The 19,004-nt window shown below is 46.5% G+C and overlaps 1 protein-coding gene across 1 annotated transcript in view; it reads left to right on the top strand.

Annotated features, from left to right (window-relative positions):
• Positions 1-19,004, top strand: part of CTNNBIP1 (catenin beta interacting protein 1) — a 49,995-nt gene that overhangs the window by 955 nt on the left and 30,036 nt on the right. The window lies entirely within an intron of this gene.

The following is a 19,004-nucleotide window of genomic DNA, read 5'->3' on the forward strand; positions in this document are numbered from 1 at the left end:
GCCAGGTAGGCTCTTAGGAAGGCCGAGGGGCCTGGATTGGCAGCAAGTCAAGAGTTTTATGAATAATGAGATGCATGGCTTGCAGCACCTCCTCTCTGAAGATCAAAAGTATACTCCAGATGTTAATTACTCTGTCTCCTGTCACTCACAGGACTCAGGGACGTGTGCCTGGCCCACTTTGGATAAATTGAGGTTTGGGGTTTGTTGGTAAGGGTCCTGGCGGTAAGTCAGAGTTTGTGCTGAAGTTCTGTTCTTGGCTCTCAGCTCCCGGCTACAACCACGGGCTTGAGTTCCTGGTCTGAAACCCTAAGTGATACTGATCTCCTGTGCCATTAAAGCGTCCAGTGATACCAGTGATTCTCTGATTTAAAGCAGGATTTTGAATCACAAATAGGAGTGATTGCTGTTAAATACCAGTGTGTCATTCATGATTTCCTGGTGAAGTTGGTGGTCTCTGTAACTACAGGCCACCTCTGGGATGGACATTCATTCATTCAATAACAGTGAGTTCTTGCTATGTGCCAGGCATCAGTCCAAGTACTGGGGATACAGAGGTGAGAAGACAGACACAGTCCTGGCCTTTGTGGAGCTGATATTCTAAAGGGGAGGGGAGACAGACAATAAACAAGTAAACAGATAAGCAAACAGAGTAAGTTCAGTAGTGATAAGTGCTCTGGAGGTGCGTAGGAGCCATGTAAGAATTTGTAGGTCATTATGAAGAGTTTGGATTTTATTCCGATGCACTTAGAATCCATTGGGGGATTTTAAGCAGGGAGGTGATGAGATCTAGTTTCATTTTAAAAAGATTGCTCTGGCTGCTGTACAGAGACTGGATTATACAGAGCAGAGGTAGAAGCAGATACCCCAGTTGGGAGATAGACTGTTGCAGCCACTTGGCAAGAGATGATGATGGTGAGTTGGGGTCAGGGTGGTAGCAGTAGGAGTGGGGAGAAGACACCAAGAGCCATAAAGCAAAGCTTGGGGAGAGCACAGTAGAGAATTTCTAAACCCGACCATGCTCAGGTTTAGTTCAGCAACTATTGTACTAGATTCTAGGAATGCAGATGTGAATAGGGTCAGTTGCCTGCCTTTGAGCTTATAGTCTGGTGGACCTTGTGGTTTAACTCAGGGCTGGTTCCATGTTATCAACCATGTGCTCCCAGCACAGGTCACCCCCTCCTTGATGGAAGAAGGCTCGTGGGTTTAAAAACCAGTTGTAAGTGCAGGAGAGCAGAACACTGGGCTTCGTTCCCGCATCTGGCCCCGTTATTTAAATGGGAACATCATTGCCCTGCCTCTGTTGTAAAATGTTGCACTGTAAAATTGGGACTGTTCTCATGGTGGTTGGGAAAAACAACTCAGTGGCCATGACCTTGAACCATGAACCAGAGTAAAGCTTGGTCTCCCTGCCCCTTCAAATTGTACTGTCAGAACGTGACAGAGTAAGAGGACCTTGGGGATTACAGGCTAGCCCCTCTCCTTTTATGGTTGGGAACCTGTAGCCCTGAGAGTCACTGTAACTCCTTTCCACTCCCATGGTTGTACATTTTTTTATGGCACCTGTCACTTTCAACCTCTATTTCAGCTCCACGTGTGTGTGCATGAGTCTAAACTTTCTGAGGCCACAATAATCTATTGGATTCATCTTTGTATCCCTCACAACAGCATCTACCCTGGGGCCTGCACAAAGTGTAAATCATCAAATATTGGTTGACTTGCCTGGGTGTCTTAGTTCTACAACTAGAACCCAGAAATCCTGACCCAGTCCCTGTCTTTTTCATCAGCCCGTGCTTCTTTGTGGATTCCTCACCAGGCAACCACACAGAGGTAAACCCAGCAGCCCCCTGTCTCCCTATGCTCATGGAACAGGCCAGCCCTTCCTTCAGGGGTCTGTTCTCTCTCCACCCCTATTGAGGGTGGTGACCAAGTGGCTATTCGACACTCAGCAAATATGGAGCTTAGATCTTAACCAGAGCATGGACTTTGTACCAAGACTGTCTGTGTTTGGATCTTGGTTCTGTCATTAGGAGCTGTGTGACCTTCAGCAAGTAACTTAACTTCTCCGTTTCCCCATCAATAAAAGATAACATAGGACCAAAGGAGATACCAGGAAAATAAAACAGGGCAGTGCAACGGAGAGTGACGGGGATGAGGGTTGGGGTCATAACTAGCTAGCTCTGAGGGAGGTGCCTTTTGACAGAAGACATGGATGATGAAAAGGAGCCAACAGTGAAGACCCCTAGGGACAGCTCCGCCCACAGAGAGGGCAGCAGGAGCAGGAGCAGTAAGCCCAGGGTGGCTGGAGCGTGGCAGGCCGGGGGTCGGAACAGGGAACTTTTCCTGGGAGTCGTAGGGAATATTGAGTGCAGACTAGGAGGGAGAGCAGAGTCCTGGGAAAAGCAGGTGGAGTGGGCCGTGCTTGTCCTGAGAAGGCTTTTGGAGGCCAGCAGGCCACCAGTGTTGAGTTAATTCCCACCTTGGTGGTTAATCTGAGGTTCCATGTTTCTCTGGCCTGGATACCAGGAGAGGTGGGCATTGTAAATTAGATGGACGAAGACACAGATGCATGGGTGTCTGTGTGTCCTGCAAATTCCATTGAGCTGTTTTTCCCTCCCTGTATATATATATATATATAAATAATCAGCAAACCTTTCTTAAGTTGGATGAATGGCTGTTGTCAGCTCTTAGCATCTCATCTTCAACAGCAGGATATTCTGCATTCTCTCCCGGCTCTGCATGAGTTAAGGGCTTTGCTGGACAGTGACTGTGCAGTGACCTTGGAGTTTTGCTACTGCTGTTCTTTCTACGTGCATCAAGGACACACACATATCAGTTTCTTTGTTGGGGAGGGGTATACGAAGATTGAGCAGACAGCTTTCCTACCCCCACCAACTCCCTCTTCTCTTCCAGTCTCCCTCTGAATATCCCCACGCCCTCCACAGCGGGTCAGGGCCCAGTCACCTCTGGAACTCCCTGTTTGCTCACTTGATTGGGAACATGGTGGTACCTAGAAAGCATCGGCTCTCCTTGGTCTGGGCTGAGCAGACTTGGGAAGCTCAGCAGAACACACTGAGGGTTGGCATTTCAGATCCAGCGCTGCAGCTCACCAGGACCCAGGGCTGGCCTCTTTCGGCTGGGTGTCACTAACGGGCCTTCCATCCTCGGGTGGGCACCCGTTGTCAGGTGGGGTCCATGGGCAACAGAGTTAATGGCAACCAAATAGGACTTTCATGTTGCAGGTTACTTCCCGGGTCCTGGCTCATTTCCTTGACAGAAGCAGAAATGCCTGTTAGTCCCATGTCATCTGTAGCCTCGTAAAAACTAAATCCAGAGTGGGTGCAACCTTTTTTCTCATGTAACTAGCTTTCTTGTTATGAGAATGATACGTGTTCATTTAGAAAATGAGAAACGAACAGTCTCATTACCCTCACTGTAGTTCTGAGGTAGGTGGCATTATCATCACCATTTTACACGTTACGAAGCTGAGGTCTGGAAAGGCTAAGCGCCCTGTTTGGGGTCAAGCCAGTCAGGGGCAGAGTGCAAGCCCTGAGCAGTGTGTTATAGCAGCTTCTCAGCAGAAACTTTAGAGAAGTAAACAAAACCCTGCCTAAAGCCTGAGGTGGGTGAAGTTCTTACGATGGCCAGGGTTAGCTTACTGGCTGCTGCAGAGTTTGAATCGTAGGCCCTTTCCCTGTCGTGTTTGACCTTGGGCAAAGCAATTAACCTCCCTTTGCCTTACTTTCCCCAGCTGTAAATGGGAATAAACGATAGTTGAACCTTCGTAGCTCCCAGGGGCGTAACGATGTTTGAGCCAAAATGCTTTTGAACTTCTTTTATGAAAGGGAACTGAGCACCAACTGTTGTTATACTCAGTTATTAAAGGTTTATTATGCCCTTATCCTCCCCTAAGCCTTATAAAAAAGGAAAAGACAACCGTCTGCAGAGAGGGTGTCCTTCCGTGGTGGGCGCAGGTGGGGGGAGTAGACGGGACACTGTCTCCCTCCAGCAGTTCCTGATGGACTGAGTGTCGTGCGTGTGTCCTGGATCAACTTCCCTAGGCAGGCGAGCGCCCTGCCCAGGGAAACACGACTGAGGCCGAGGGATGGCAGGACCGAGGTGGGGGGAGGCTCAGCTGTGAGGTACCAAGACGGGATGGTTGTCCTCCCCTCCTCCCTTCCTCACTTCCGCCCTTCCTCCCCTCCTTTCTGATTATTCATTCATTCACTTACTACCTATGTACTGATCCTTCGTTATGATCCGGGCACCAACATAGGTGCTGGGAATACTCTGGAAAGCAGGATAGTTCTTCCCCGTGCAGAGCTTAGAGTCTAGGCCCGAGAGGCTCACCCAGTTGGGATCGCGTGAATAGACAGAACGCATTGGCAAGAGGGTTTTGAACTCTCAGGAGGAGAGGCAGGATATAATTTCCGGGTGTAGCTGTCAGCCCCGTTTGTGACCTGCCCTGGGTGGGCTTAGGAGAGCAAGGGAAGAACCGGTGGACTGAAGCCCTTCCGCGTCACACTTGACAAAAGCTGCGCTTAGGTGGGCACCTTTCGAAACACGGCAGCCGTGAAGTGGGAGCTGTGTTTCCCTGAAGCCTTAACCCCTTGGCTGTTACTTACGTGCAGGTGGGGGAGGAAGGATCACGGTGCTGGGCCCTTTCCTGGAGTTTGGAATTATGTCACAACCTTGTGCTTTCCTTATGTAACGGCTGCCAGACCTCGTCTCTCCAGAATCCTTTTCCTGCCAACTTTGGAAAGCAGACATATGGGGCCGGCGGACTGTGGGGCTAGCTGCTCGGTATTCTCTCCCCGACATGACCCTGGGGGTCCTGAAGGAACTGATGCGTGCAGACAGCTATGTCCTTGAGCCCATTTTGGGTCCGTGTCTGCACAGTGGGTGGGGCAGAGTTTTCTCTTCACCAAGTCTGCCCAGCACCAGGCCCCAGGTCTTAACCAAGGCCGGGGCGGCCCAGCGACTGAAGCGCAAAGCACACGGTATCCTTGCTCTCCGCCGCTGGCCAGGCCGGGGTGGAATGGGCAGAGGGCCAGCGGAGGCTTCTGCCCACGTTCAGAGGGAGAGGCAGGTGCCAGGACTGCGCGGCTTATCCCTGGACAAAGCCATCTTCAACCATGACCTGTCACCCTGCACGGCACCCCGGGTGCTTGTCAGTGCCCCTCAGTCTAGGCCCCAGAGACCTTCAGCATCTGATTTGGAGGAAACGGCTGGTGTGGCCCCCAGGACACCAGTCACTCGTGCGCCTGGACTTCTGAGAGTAAGGTTGGAGCCTGGCAGGGACGCCTGTTCCAATTAGGAGAATGTGACCCACTTCTACATCCTCTCCTGCATGGTGAGCTGGGTGGGAGGCTTTTAGAAACCAGCTCCAGTTAAGGTTGCTCAGGCCTGAGGAACCAGCCCACATGCTTCCGCTACTGGGGTCCCTGACCCAGCCCACAGCAGGCAAGCTGCTTGTCCTTCTGCACTCCTGGTCTTGCAGGTGGGGCTTCCTGCAGGGATCAGGGCCCCCGGGGATTCAGACCCCACCCCTTTTCTTCCTGCCAAACCACCAGGCTAGCCTTGGCCTGGGTTTCCAGGGAGATGGTCATCCTGGACCTCCCTACCCGGACAAGGCCTCGGGCCTCCTGCCCCAGGCAACCCCAGCTTCCCAGAGACACTTTCTGGCCTGTGGACTCTCATCGAATGTTCTTCTACTGCAGGAACAGGATATAAAACCTGTTTTCGGCCTGTTGATTTTTTTCTATTTTTTCCAGATAGAGGACATTTTAATAATTTCTCATTTGTAATATATCGTGTTTTGCTTTTGCGGGGGCGGTGAGCGGTGGGGAGCTGGTTTGAATATGTGAAGCCACGAGCACTGCCAGGATGACGTGATGATGTTAAGCTGGTAAAGCTGCATTTCTGAGCTGGTGAAGCAGCATGTCTGAGCCATGGATTCATCCAACCTTATTTACAAAGGAGGGGCCAAGGGTTCAGGACACTGCCAAGGTCACTGCGCGAGGCCTGTGTCCTGCGTCTGGCCGGGGCCATGGGGCATTCTGCAGGGGACCCTGGTGCTGTGAGGAGATGGGGTGTGGTGGTTCTTGGGGGTCATGGAGAGGCTTACAGCAAGCAAGCCAGCTGTGGGTGCACCTCAGCCGGGCCCAGGGTTCTGTCTGCCGGCCTGGGGCAGCCCCAGGGCTTCTGCTGGGCACGATGGAGCAGGGTCAGCTGGAAGGAGCGCAGAGACCCAGGCTTTGCCCTCACTGCCAGGGTGCCACAGCCCCTGCTGCCCACCTGCCTGGACGTTTGCCTGAAGTGTCCTGCTGGCCTCCCACCCTGCTTCTGGGCCTCGCACGAGAAGAGGTGCCCCAGACTCATGAGCCGTGATGGCGAGGATCGAAGTCTCGACAGCAGACGCTGCCCTGGACCAGAGGGACCACCCAGAGCAGGGTTTTTCTTTTATTCTGATCTTCCAGCTGCTTTCCTCTTCCTTAAACAAACAAACAAAAAGACCATTCAGTTTTTTTTGTTTTTTTTTTGTTTTTTTTTAATTGAGATTGTTCACATACCATATAATTATCCAAAGATCCAAAGTGTGCAGTCAGTTGCCCCAGCACCATCATACAGCTGTGCATGCTTCACCACAATTAATTTTTTTTTCAATTTTTAGAACATTTTCATTGCTCCAGAAAAGAAGTAAAGACTCATAGTATTGGTATAGTACATTTGTTACTGTTGATGAAAGAGTGTTAAAATACTACTAACTGTAGTATATAGTTTACAATAGAGGTATATTTTTTTCCTGTATGCCCCTCTATTATTAACTTCTGGTTATAGTGTCATATATTTGTTCTAGTTCATGAGAGAGATTTCTAATATTTGTACAGTTAATCACAGACCTTGCCCAACACAGGATTCACTGTTTTATACATTTCCATCTTTTAACCTCCAGCTTTCCTTCTGGGGATGTACATGAGTCTGAGCTTCCTCTTTCCACCACATTCACACACCTTTCACCAATGTTAGTTATTCTCACAACGTGCTACCGTCACCTCTGTCCATTTCCAAACATTTAAGTTCAACCTAGTTGAGCATTCTGCTCATAATAAGCAACTGCTCCCCGTTCTTTAGCCTCGTTCTATATCCTAGTACCTTATTTTTCATGTCTGTGAGTTTACATATTATAATTAGTTCCTATCAGTGAGACCCTGCAATGTTTGTCCTTATTTGTCTGTCTTATTTCACTCCGTATAGTGCCCTCAAGGTTTCTTCATCAGCCCCCCTTTTTTTTTTTTAAGGAATGTTTTGTTCACACACCATACATTCTGTCCTAAGTAAACAATCGATGGTTCCCTGTATACTTACGTATTTATGTATTCACCACCATCACCACTATCTATATAAGGACATCTCCATTTCTTCCACAAAGAAAGAGGAAGAGTCAAAGAAGGTAGAGAGACAAAAGAAAAAGAAAGAGAAAACAAAACAAAACAAAACAAAACATGACAGCTAGGAAGCAACAAAAGGAAAGGTAACATTAAACAAAAGTAGAATAAAGAGTCAGACAATGTTACCAATGCCAAGAGTCCTATACCCCTCCCTTATGCTCCCCTCTTGTATGCATTTAGCCTTGGTATATTGCTTTTGTTACATTAAAGGAAGTATAATAAAATGTTTCTGTTGATTATAGTCTCTAGTTTACATTGACTGTATTTTTCCCCCAATACCTCTCTATTTTTAACACCTTGCAAGGTTCACATTCATTTGTTCTCCCTCTTGAAAAAACATATTTGTGCATTTTATCACAATTGTTGAACATTCTAGGTTTCACTGAGCTATACAGTCCCGGTCTTCATGTTTCCTCTTTCTTTCTGTGTCCCACAGGCTCCTAATCTTCCTTTCAGCCATATTCATAGTTATCTTTGTTCAGTGTACTTACATTGCTGTGCTACCATCACCCAAAATTGTGTTCCAAACCTCTCATTCTTGTCTTTTCCTGTCTGTCTGTAGTGTTTCCTTTAGTATTTCCTTTAGAGCAGGTATCTTGCTCACAAACTCTGTCACTATCTCTTTGTCAGAGAATATTTTGAACTCTCCCTCATATTTGAAGGACAGTTTTGCTGGATATAGGATTCTTGGTTGGTGGTTTTTCTCTTTCAGTATCTTGAATGTATCACACCACTTCCTTCTTGCCTCCATGGTTTCCACTGAGAAATCTGCACATAGTCTTATCAAGCTTCCTTTGTATGTGATGGATCGCTTTTCTCTTGCTGCTTTCAGGATTCTCTCTTTGTCTTTGACATTTGATAATCTCATTATTAAGTGTCTTGCATAGGCCTATTCAGATCTATTCTGTTTGGGGTCTGCTCTTCTTGGATCTGTAATTTTATGTCTTTGATAAGAGATAGGAAATTTTCATTGATTATTTCCTGTATTATTGCTTCTGCCCCTTTTCCCATCTCTTCTCCTTCTGGGACACCCATGACACATACATTCTGCGTTTCATGTCATCATTCAGTTGCCTGAGATGTTGCTCATATTTTTCCATTCTTTTCCCTATCTGTTCTTTTGTGTAGGCTTTGAGGTGTCTTGTTCTCCAGTTTCTGAGTGTTTTCTTCTGCCTCTTGAGATCTGCTGTTGTATGTCTCCATTGGTGTCTTTCCTCTCTTGTGTTGTGCCTTTCATTTCCATTGATTCTGCCAGTTTTTTTTTTTTTGAACTTTCAATTTCTACCTTATGTACACCAGTGTTTTTTCTTTATAGCCTCCATCTCTTTTGCCATGTCTTCCCTAAACTTTTTGAATTGATTTAGCATTAGTTGTTTCAATTCCTGTATCTCAGTTGAAGTGTAAGTTTGTTCCTTTGGGCCATAACTTCATTTTTCTTAGTGTAGGTTGTACTTTTCTGTTGTCTAGGCATCTGGCTTCCTTGGTTACCCCAATCAGGTTTTCCCAGACCAGAACAGGCTCAGGTCCCAGAAGGAAGAAATATTCAGTATCTGGTTTCCCTGAGGGTATGTCTTAGAGGATTGGCACACCCTTGAGGCCTCAAGGTGCTGTGCTTTTCTGCCCAGCAGGTGGTGCCTGTCAGCCTGTAGCTCCTGACTGGTGTAAAGCGGTGTGGCCCCCTTAGTCCTTAGTTTCTGTTTTGCCTGTTTTCCCCCAGGCTCTAGGGTCTGGTTCTGAAGGGTAGGTGGGTAGTAGATCTGGGCACCACCTCCTTCCTCTTAGGGAAGATATGCCCCCTAGGGAGTTTTCATTTGTATATAAATAGGTTTTTTGTGTCACTTACATTGGTATCTCCACTCTTGTCTGGGTCAGAACACTGGGAGCTGAAATTGGCTGAGGCTTTCTCCACTGAGCCGCTGAGGTTGAGAGAGAGAAAAAGGGACAGAAAGCCCCCTTTCAGGGTCAGTCCACGGTTCCCAGTTTCAACTGTCGGCCAGAGATAGCACCCCGTGGTCTGGGCTCCCCCTGCTGAGACAGAGAGGTCCTCTGATCCTCCAAAGTCCGTCATCACTAAAAGCCTCTGTCTTCTTGTTTGGGATGTGCAGCTTGTATTGAGCAGTCCACGTTTGCCAGTTAAAACCGCATTTGGAGCAGGACTGAGGTATATTTGTTTGTTCAGAGAGTGCTGCTCTCTAGCACAGTGAAGCTTTGCAGTTTGTATTGCTGCAGAGGGGGCTCCCAGCTCGGATACACAGTTTCTACTCACAGATTCCGTGCTGCTATCTCAGGCTTTCTTCCCAATCCCTGTTGGTGTACGATATGTGGACAGTCACGCTTGTCCCCCAGCAGTTGTTCCAGATCATTTACTAGTTGTTCCTGGTTGTTTATTAGTTGCTCCAGGGGGACTAACTAACTTCCACTCCTCTCTATGCCGCTATCTTCTTCCATCCCATTCAAAGTTTTGAGTAGGTAATATACGTAGTACAGAATTCAAACAATTTGTGTTAAAAACCGAGTCTCCCTCCCTCCCTGGATGTCCAGCCACCCAGTCCCCTCCCCCAAAGTGACCTCTGTGGAGCAACGCCTTGTTTGTATACCGGGGACACTCGAAATGTGGGTGTGTGTCCACGCACAGGCAGCCAAGTGCTTGTGCACATCCCCCAACCCTGTGATACACGGTGCTGTGCACCTCACCGTTTTCACGTAACAGTAACAACCCTTCCGTACCTTCACCACCATCCACCTCCTCCTCATCGTCTTTGTGAACATTTGCCTAATGCCTCTTGAGCTCTTGCTGTTTGCTAAATATTATTATAAGTGCTTTACTTACATTAACTCATTTACCCCTCACGACAATCCTGTGAATTAAGTACCGTTACTATTCCCATTTTACAATGAGTAAACTGAGGCAAAGAGACACTGAGTCACTTGTCTAGGTAATTTAGAACCAACTCACTCTTTTTAATGGTTCCATGGCATTCTGTTGATTGGTTACACTTTAATTTTTTAACCACTCCCCTCTTGGTGAGCACTAAGGCTTTCAGTCTTTTATTACTATAAAGAATATTCCTCTATTAACATTAGTGCGTTTGCATGTGTCTGTGTCAGTTAGGGTTCTCCAGAGAAACAGAACCAACAGGTTATGTATATGTATGTATGTGTATGTGTGTGTGTGTGTATATATATATATATTTTTTTAAAGGATATTTATATCTTGTATACAGTATATGTGTGTGTATACATAGATTTATTATTATAAGGAACTGGCTTTCACAATTTTGAGGGCCGGCAAGTCCCAACTCCATGGAGCATGCCAGAGCTGGAAGTTCCAGTAGGAGTGATATTCAATTTTCCTTAGGCTGGAAGCTCAGGGAGGAGTGGAGGGCGTGGTCTTGAGTCAGAATTCCTTCTTCCCGGAACCCTCAGGTCTTTGCATTTAAGGTCTCCAACTGATTGGATGAGACCCGCCCACATTATCAAGGGCAATCTCTTTTATTAAAGTCAACTGACTGTAGGTGCTAGTCCCATCTACAAAATATCTCCACAGCAACTTCTAGGCCAGCGTTGAAACAACTGGACACCATAGCCTAGCCAAGTTGACACATAAATTAAGCATCTCAGTTGTCTATTAGATACATTCCTACCGGTTGATTTTTGGTGATGTTAAATTTGACATCTTGGTTAAAGTGATCTCAAAAATAAAGATACGTTTTCTCTTTTGTAATTAACGAGTAATCTGTAGGGTGATACTTTCATTCACATGATGATTCTTTACATTATTTTCTAAAATGAACAAGGTAGCTCAAGGCAGGGCCAGAGGAGCAGCCTTTCTAGCAGGGCGAGGACTGGGGTGAGATAAGTGCGGGGTCCCAGGCGCAAATCGTAAGGAGGTGCTCGTTCTCAGGGTTGCCCTCAGGACGTCCCTCTCCTGCTCCTAGTCCCAGCCCCAGCGCTGCTCTTTAGTTTTCTTTCTGTCCCAAGTGCTTCAGACACACGTAAACTTTGCTCAGATACCACTGGCCGAATCATTCCTAATTTTCTCTGAATACATCATTCTTGCTAACTGTGTTGTGGCTTACTAATCTGGATAATATAAAATGTTTCTCCTTGGTTTTCTTAGATCCTTAAATAAATTAACACTTTGTTTAAAAACACAATTTGAAAAACTAGATGGAATATGTTTGTAGGTTTGAGGAATTGGGTAAATTCTTTTTGAAGTATTTTTAAAGGTGTTTTAAATGGGAGTTTCAAAATCATAATAAAAATTTAGAAATTAAAAAAAAAAACTGCTAGGGCAAAAGGTGGATGTATAGGTTTAAAATTTTAGTATTGCCAGTTGCCCTCCATGGAGATAGTAACATTTTATATACCCACTAACATTGTACAAGAATACCTGTTTCCCCCATACCTTGGCTGAAAGTTGTCAGACTTTTTGTTGATTGCTAATCTTCTAGGTGAGAAGTTGTATATCATTATGGTTTTATTTTGCATTTTTCTGATGAAGAAATAGAGCATCTTTTCATATACTTAAGAGCCATTTATGAACAGACAGTTATATCCTTTGCCCATTTCTTAGGTTGGCAATCTTGTTCTTATTGATCTGTGGGTGTTCCTTATCTACTAAGGAAATTTGCCCAATGGCTGTGATATATGTTGCAAATATTTTCCCCAATTTTTCATTGTTATTTTGACTATGTTATTTTTTTCCATTCAGAGAGTTTTGAATTTTATGTAATAAGATTTTCTAATATTTTCTTTCGTGACTTCTGGGTTTTGTTTCATATTATTTTTTTCTCTCACTGTTTTCTTGTGTTTTCATCTAATACATTACTTTCTACTTAAAACTTTGATCAAACCTGTCATCAAACCTGTCATCACCAGAAATGGGGCACACCGGCATTATGTGCCTCCAGTGGGACACTTCCAGCTACAGTAGTTTCTTGCCAGAAATGTTTAAGCTCGGTCTAATTCTGAGGAAACAATTGGACAAATCTAGATTGTAGGACATCCTAAAGACAGTGGTCCTGGACCCTTAAAAAATGTTAATGTGCTAAACAAAGAAAAGCTGGCAAGCCATTTTGGACCAAAGGAGGCTAAGAGCATGGCAACCAAATGCAGTTGGCATCTTGATTGAACCTGGATTAAACACCAGATGCAGTCGGGACCCTTGATCAGATCCTGGATTAAACACCAAATGATTAAACTTGAATTAAAAATCCATAATGGCCAAATTGGAGGGGATGGTGAATTGGAGAGATTTAAATATGGGTTGTGTGTCAGAGGATATTATTGAGTCAATAATTCCTTGGTGTTGTGATTCCTTCATATTGTGATTATGTAGGGGAATGTCTTTAAGAGAGAGATGATGTCTGCAACTTACTGTCAGATGTTTCAGGAAGAAAACAGTACCTCCCCATAAACCCACACAGAGAAGCATAAAGCGAATGCGGCCAAGATTACCCCTTGGTGACTCCAGGGGCAGGGCATTTGGATGTCCATCGTGCTAGCCTTTCAAGTTTTCTGTGGCTTTGAAAATGTTCAACATAAAAAAGGTAGGAGGAAATAAAACCACCTTTGTTCCATCTGGAGTTTATTTTGGTTGCGATTCCCTTGGCTTTGCCTGGCTTTCCTGGGTTATTGTCCTGGATTTCTGGCTTCTTTCCCTTTCTTATACAGCATGTTCGGCCTTCTCTCTCCTTGAGTTATTCTTTTCTGGACTTGAAAGTTTTTATGGATAATGTATCTTTCTGGTAGACTTATATGATTACTTTTCTGGAGCAGGTTTCTCCTGTGTGTTGATACCTGTATATGTGTGTGTATGTGTGTGTATTTAACATTGCATTATGTGCTGCAAGTAAATTTGCAAAAAAGTTTAGTTCTCTGGGATTTGAACAAAGTCTTAATCCTCATGAGTGCTTCGGAACCAACGTGTGGTGTAATCACCCTCAGCATACCTCGACATAAGCTTTCCTTTTCAGCTGAGAGGTTTTGCAGAGGACAGGTCCTGCTGCGTTCTGTGCATGCAGGCTTGTAAAGAGGCTCCTGGGTTCTCTTTCTAGAAATGCGACCGTCTTGGGTGAGTGGCTGGCCTGTAAAACCAGGCGTCTTCTTGTCAGCGGAGCCCTAGCAGGCCCACTCTGCCTCAGCTTCTGCTCCCTTCCAGTGGTTTGGTGACTAATGGTTTGTGTCTTTGGGAATGGGGGTTGTAATTACAAATGGGTGATGGGGATTTGGCTTCTGAACTGGTTCATCAGGGTGGGTGTGGTTCTGGGTGTTCATGCCCGCACCCACTGGAAATGGGGACAGTCTTTTTCTTGGGCCACGGCCCCGGCAGCCTCCAAGCCCGCTTCCAGCAGCCGTCCTGAGCATTTCCAAGGTGGCCCTGGCCTTAGGCAAACCCACCAGGTGACTTTGGGTGGATTCCCTCCGTGTCCGGCCGCATCCTCCTCCCCTCAGCTCCAGCCTCCAAGGTTCTTGATCCATCAGGAATTTTCATCCTGACACTACATGCCCCCCACCCCGAGTTAACTGAATAAACACATGGGAGAACCTGAAGTTGTCTTTCTTTAAGACATTTTAATTACCAGCTTTTCAGACATTTGGGGAGGAAGGAAACTGAGTCCTCAGCAGCCTCCTAGGGGGAGGTTTCCGCCTTCTTGGGGTTATTTTCTGCTGGGGGCGAGCTGGAGGGGAAAGGAGAGGGAAGGTCACGCCTGTGTGTAACAGGGCAGAAGCAGTTCTCCAAACAAACAAGCCACCCGTCACCTGGTCTGTAATGAGTCCTTGCCATTTGTAGCAGGGATGAGTCTTTTTCAGAGGCAAACAGATCCACCTGTATTTTTATGCAGATTAGCAGTATTTAAATGCAGAGAAGCTATAGGAAAGAGGCCCCAGAACTTATGTTCTTAGAGCCTGATGGGAAGATTTTTTACCAAGGAGTTGTCAGCTGGGTCCTGGGGACGGTGGCCCAGGGCTGGGCCTTGAGCAGGACGCGGGCTCTCGAGGCCGCCACCGCTGCAGGCTCGTCCTGCAGGAGACTCGCTGATGGAATGTTCTGATCCCTGAGGCAGGAAGCCGGAGGCTTTCCGGGCCCTGGGATCCGGAGGGACCCAGGGAACCTGGCTCAGGAAGCTTGCTTATCTGCAGCCATTATAGGAAACTTCTGCGGAGAAACGGCGATGGATGAGGGGATAGGCAGAGGGAGAGGAGCGGAGTGGGCAGGGGGTCCCCGAGCAGGACCAGGGCTGCCTCTGAGCATGAGGGTGTGTGAGTGTGCGGATGCGGTTCTGACTGAAAGGACCTCTATTCAGTCGCAGGGAAATGTGATAAATGAATCGCACAGCAGAGAATCAGACATTAGCACACAGGTTACCGGGGCGGGGTGGGGTGGAGGCGGTAAGGCTAATGGGTGCAGAGTTTCTCTTTGGGGTGATGGAAAAGTTTTAGTAATAGATGGTGGTGATGGTAGCACAGCATGTGAATATAATTAATACCATTGAGTTGTATACTTGAAAGTGGTTAAAATGGAAAGTCTTATCTGTATAAATGTAACCACAATAAAAAATTTTTAAAAAAGCTACCATAGAACTGTGCAACACAAAGAATGAATCCTAATGGAAATTATATTGGTCCATCAATTGTATCAAATGTACCACATTAATGCAAAATGTTAATAATGGGGAAAACTCTAAGGGGACATATGAGACCTGTACTCCCTGCATGATTTTTGTATGATTTTTCTATAAACCAACAACTGCTCTAAAAATTAAAAATAAATAAATAGCACAGCATAGGTCCCCCTCCCTTTAAAAAAATAAACACATTTAAATGTCCTGATTTAATTAAAATGTTAAATTGTGACTCCCCAAGGCAAAGCGGTTGGCATAGCCATGGGCAGCCATTCTGGCCTCGGTCTCTGCTGGTGACTGAGGTCTGTGAATCCTCCTGGCCAGGCCTGTCCCTGGGACGATTAGGCTTGGAACTGGTCCTTCCAGCCTGATGTTGACCTCAGCTTGGGCTCTAAAAAGATGAGCCAGAAGTGCAAATGGCGTTTTCCCTTGGATGCTTCACAAGCACGCAGTGGTGTTAATCCAAGCCCGTGGAGAGGAAAGCCGGCCTTCTGCCACCACTGCTCACCCACGCTGCTCTGGCCCGGGGCTCGCCAAGTTCCTGCCAGGTGCGCAGCCACCCGGGAGCCTCGTTCCCCGGGGAAGGGGTGGGGGCTGCCCCTGGGAGAGCCGGACTCCAGCCCTTCCGTGCAGTTGCGCACAGATGAGGGCTCTGCGCCCCACATCCTCCATCCTGGAACTTGCCAGAGACTGACGGTCACGGGTCAGATGAATTAGAGGAAAATCTGCAGCCAGGTTGTGTGGGTGCCCCGGTTCCTGACTTTGGGTTTCGGGCTCTGACTTGGCAGCTTTTGGGGCTCCAGCTGTTCTCTGGGAAGAAAAAAGAACCTCTTTTTAAATTAGGCCGAAAGCACCTTTCTTTCTTTCTGCCCTTATTTATTCTCCTACTGTGCAGAGATAAAACCACTGCCCATCTCCTCGGTCAGAATGACACCAGGATTGGGAGATCCTGGTGCAGCCAGCCGGGACCATCTGAGAGCTCCACGTTCCCTCCTGCTGGCCTTGTTCTCAGCTGAACCGAGAGAGCTGTTAGGTGGGCCAGAAGGACCAGAAGGTCTAAACGGGTGCCTCACACCAATCCAGTTACATAAAAGATATGGATAGATAAATATGCACACAAGCTCCTTACGTTCTTTGATGTCTTAGAATTATCCCAGGGGAGAACACCCCAAGGCTGAGAGGCTTCCTTGGTGGTTCGGAAGTGAACCCAACACTGGCTTCTCATCTATTCACTCAGGAAAATTTTATTGAGCCCTAGCTGTGTCTGGTTGTTTTATTAAGGTCCACAAAATATTGGATACCTGAAAAAGAAGTATCAGCTCCCTCTACTCTTAATACAATATATTAGAATCATATTTAATGCGAGATGTGGGGAATTTTAATATGTCTCTGAGAATAAGGCTGCCTGTGGCCTATGAAGTTCTTAAAACCACCCTGTGGTCTGCCGCCAAGGAGCTCCCAGCCTGGCCGTGGAAGCAGGTGGGCAGACACGCAGACACCCAGGTGCGGTGCCGTGGGCAGTGCTGCAGATGGGGAGGTTCAGGTAGATGTGAAGAGACAGGTCTTGAGGTAATGACTGGGTGGAGGTGAGTGAGTGGGGCTTGTCCTCATGACTGAGGGTACAAAGGGCTTTCCAGGCAGGAGGCCCAGCATGTGCAGAGGCCCAGGGGTGCTTGAGATGGCCACAGAACAGAGTCTCCCAGCCTCGGCTCCATGGACATCTGGGACTGATATTCTTTGTGACAGGGGCTGACCTGGGCATTGGTGGATGTTTAGCCACCTCCCAGCCCCTACCTGGTAGCCTCCCACTTGTGGCAACCAAAAATGTCCCCTGTTGGGCAGGTCGCCTTGAGGACCACCACCACAGAGAGAACGTGTTGCAGAGCTGGGGTCTACTGCCGGGCCTGTGCTGGGCCTTGGGGAAGCATCTTCAGGCAGGCTTGTGCTTTGCCATTTCCTCTCAACTGCCTGTCCTAGAGCCCATTGGTTTGTGCAACATGTCTATGGGTCTCTGGAGCAAGAGCGGCTTGTGGGGCTTGCTTTATGGGGCAGGTGTGCATTGTCCAGGCACCAGCGTCAGGCAAGGGAAGGAGGATGCAGACCCAAGGTCCCCCGCAGGACCTGGCGGGCACTTGTCCCGCTCTGACCGTGCTGCTTGGTGCCGGTGCGTTTGCCCTGGTGGGCAGGACAGTGGGGTGGGGGTGAGGGCCAGCTGGCTCTGGTTGTCCTGGGGGCCTTTTTTTTTTTTTAAATGCAATTTTATTGAGATATTTTCACACACCATATAATCCATCCAAAGTATACAATCACAGTATCATCATATAGTCATGTGTTCATCATCACAATCAATTGTAGAACATTTTCATTACTCCAAAATAAAAACAAAAACAAAAAAGAACATCTAAAACATCTCATACCCCTTATCCCCCTTATTATTTATATATTTTTAATCTTTATTTCATTACTTATCTGCCCATACACTGGATAAAGGAAATGTCAGTCACAAGGTTTTCACAATCACAATCACACAATAAAAGCTATATAGTTATACAATCATCATCAAGAGTCAAGTCTTCTGAATTACAGTTCAACAGATTCAGGTATTTCCTTCCAGCTTTTCTAGTACCCTAGAAACTAAAAAGGAATATCTATGTAATGCATACGAATAACTTCCAGAATGACCTCTGGACTCTATTTGAAATCTCTGAGCCACTGAAACTTAATATTTTGTTTCATTTCTTTCCCTCCCTTTTGGTCAAGAAAGCTTTCTCAATCCCACAATGCCAGGGCCAGGCTCATCCCCAGGAGTCATATCCTGCGTTGCCAGGGAGATTTACTCCCCTGGGAGTCATGTCCCATGGAGAAGGGAGGGCAGTGAGTTTACCTGCAGACTGGGCTTAGAGAGAGGGGCCACATCTGAGCAACAAGAGGTTCTCCAGGGGTGACTGTTAGACATAAGTAGGCTTATCTTGTCCTTTGCAGGAAAAAGTTTCATAAGGGCAAGCCCCAAGATCGAGGGCTTGAGTTATTAAATTTGGAGTCCCTAATGCTTGTGAGACTATCAGGAATTCCCCAGGTGGGGAAGTTTAATATTTCCACACTTTTCCCCAGTCCCTTGAGGGGATTTTGCATATGTATTTTTTTAATTTTCTCTCCAAAATACTCGGGGATATATCGGGGTATTACATTAACGGGGTATTGTACAGAATAACAAGATCTCATTCCCAATTCTAGGTTCCATGTAATTACATTGTTTAAATACACTGACCAGACAGGTTAAATTAGATACTGTGCTACAGAGACTATAAATTTTGTGCCAAATAAACATCTCTTAAATAACAGTTAAAACTCAGGAACAGATGTGACTGTTGTTAAGAGCGCACAATCTAGGGACCTTTACAACAATCCTTGTTGAGCATTCTGTACTCCTGCGTCCTTGATTGCCCTGTCTGCCCACCTTCTATCCCAGCCCTTTGCTCTTGAATTCAGTTCTCAGCATTTGCTCGTATCGACAGGCCTTTGCGGGGGGGCGGGGGGCGATGGACTGCGGGCCTCTGCCCGTTGCCTACGTAACCATTTCCAAGCGGCTTAATTTTGATCTCACATTTACAGAAAAGTTGGAAGAATAGTATGGTGAACACCCATACTTACCTGGATTCACCAGTTAAAATTTTGCCATATTTGCTCACCTGTTCCCTCTCTCTGTCTCTGTGCACACACGAACACATACTTCTATCTGAATCAGTTGAGAGTAAGTTGAAAGCACTGAAACACTTCACCCTTAAATACTTCAGCCTGTATCTCTTAAGAACAAAGATATTTTCCAGTGTAACACAATATAATTTAATTACCACCCTCAACAAATGTAACACTGATATACTACTATTCTCTAATAAATACTTACTATTAAATTTTCCCCAGTTGCCCA

Source organism: Choloepus didactylus, chromosome 2 (genome assembly GCF_015220235.1).
Source record: "Choloepus didactylus isolate mChoDid1 chromosome 2, mChoDid1.pri, whole genome shotgun sequence".
NCBI classification, from domain to species: Eukaryota; Metazoa; Chordata; class Mammalia; order Pilosa; family Megalonychidae; genus Choloepus; species Choloepus didactylus.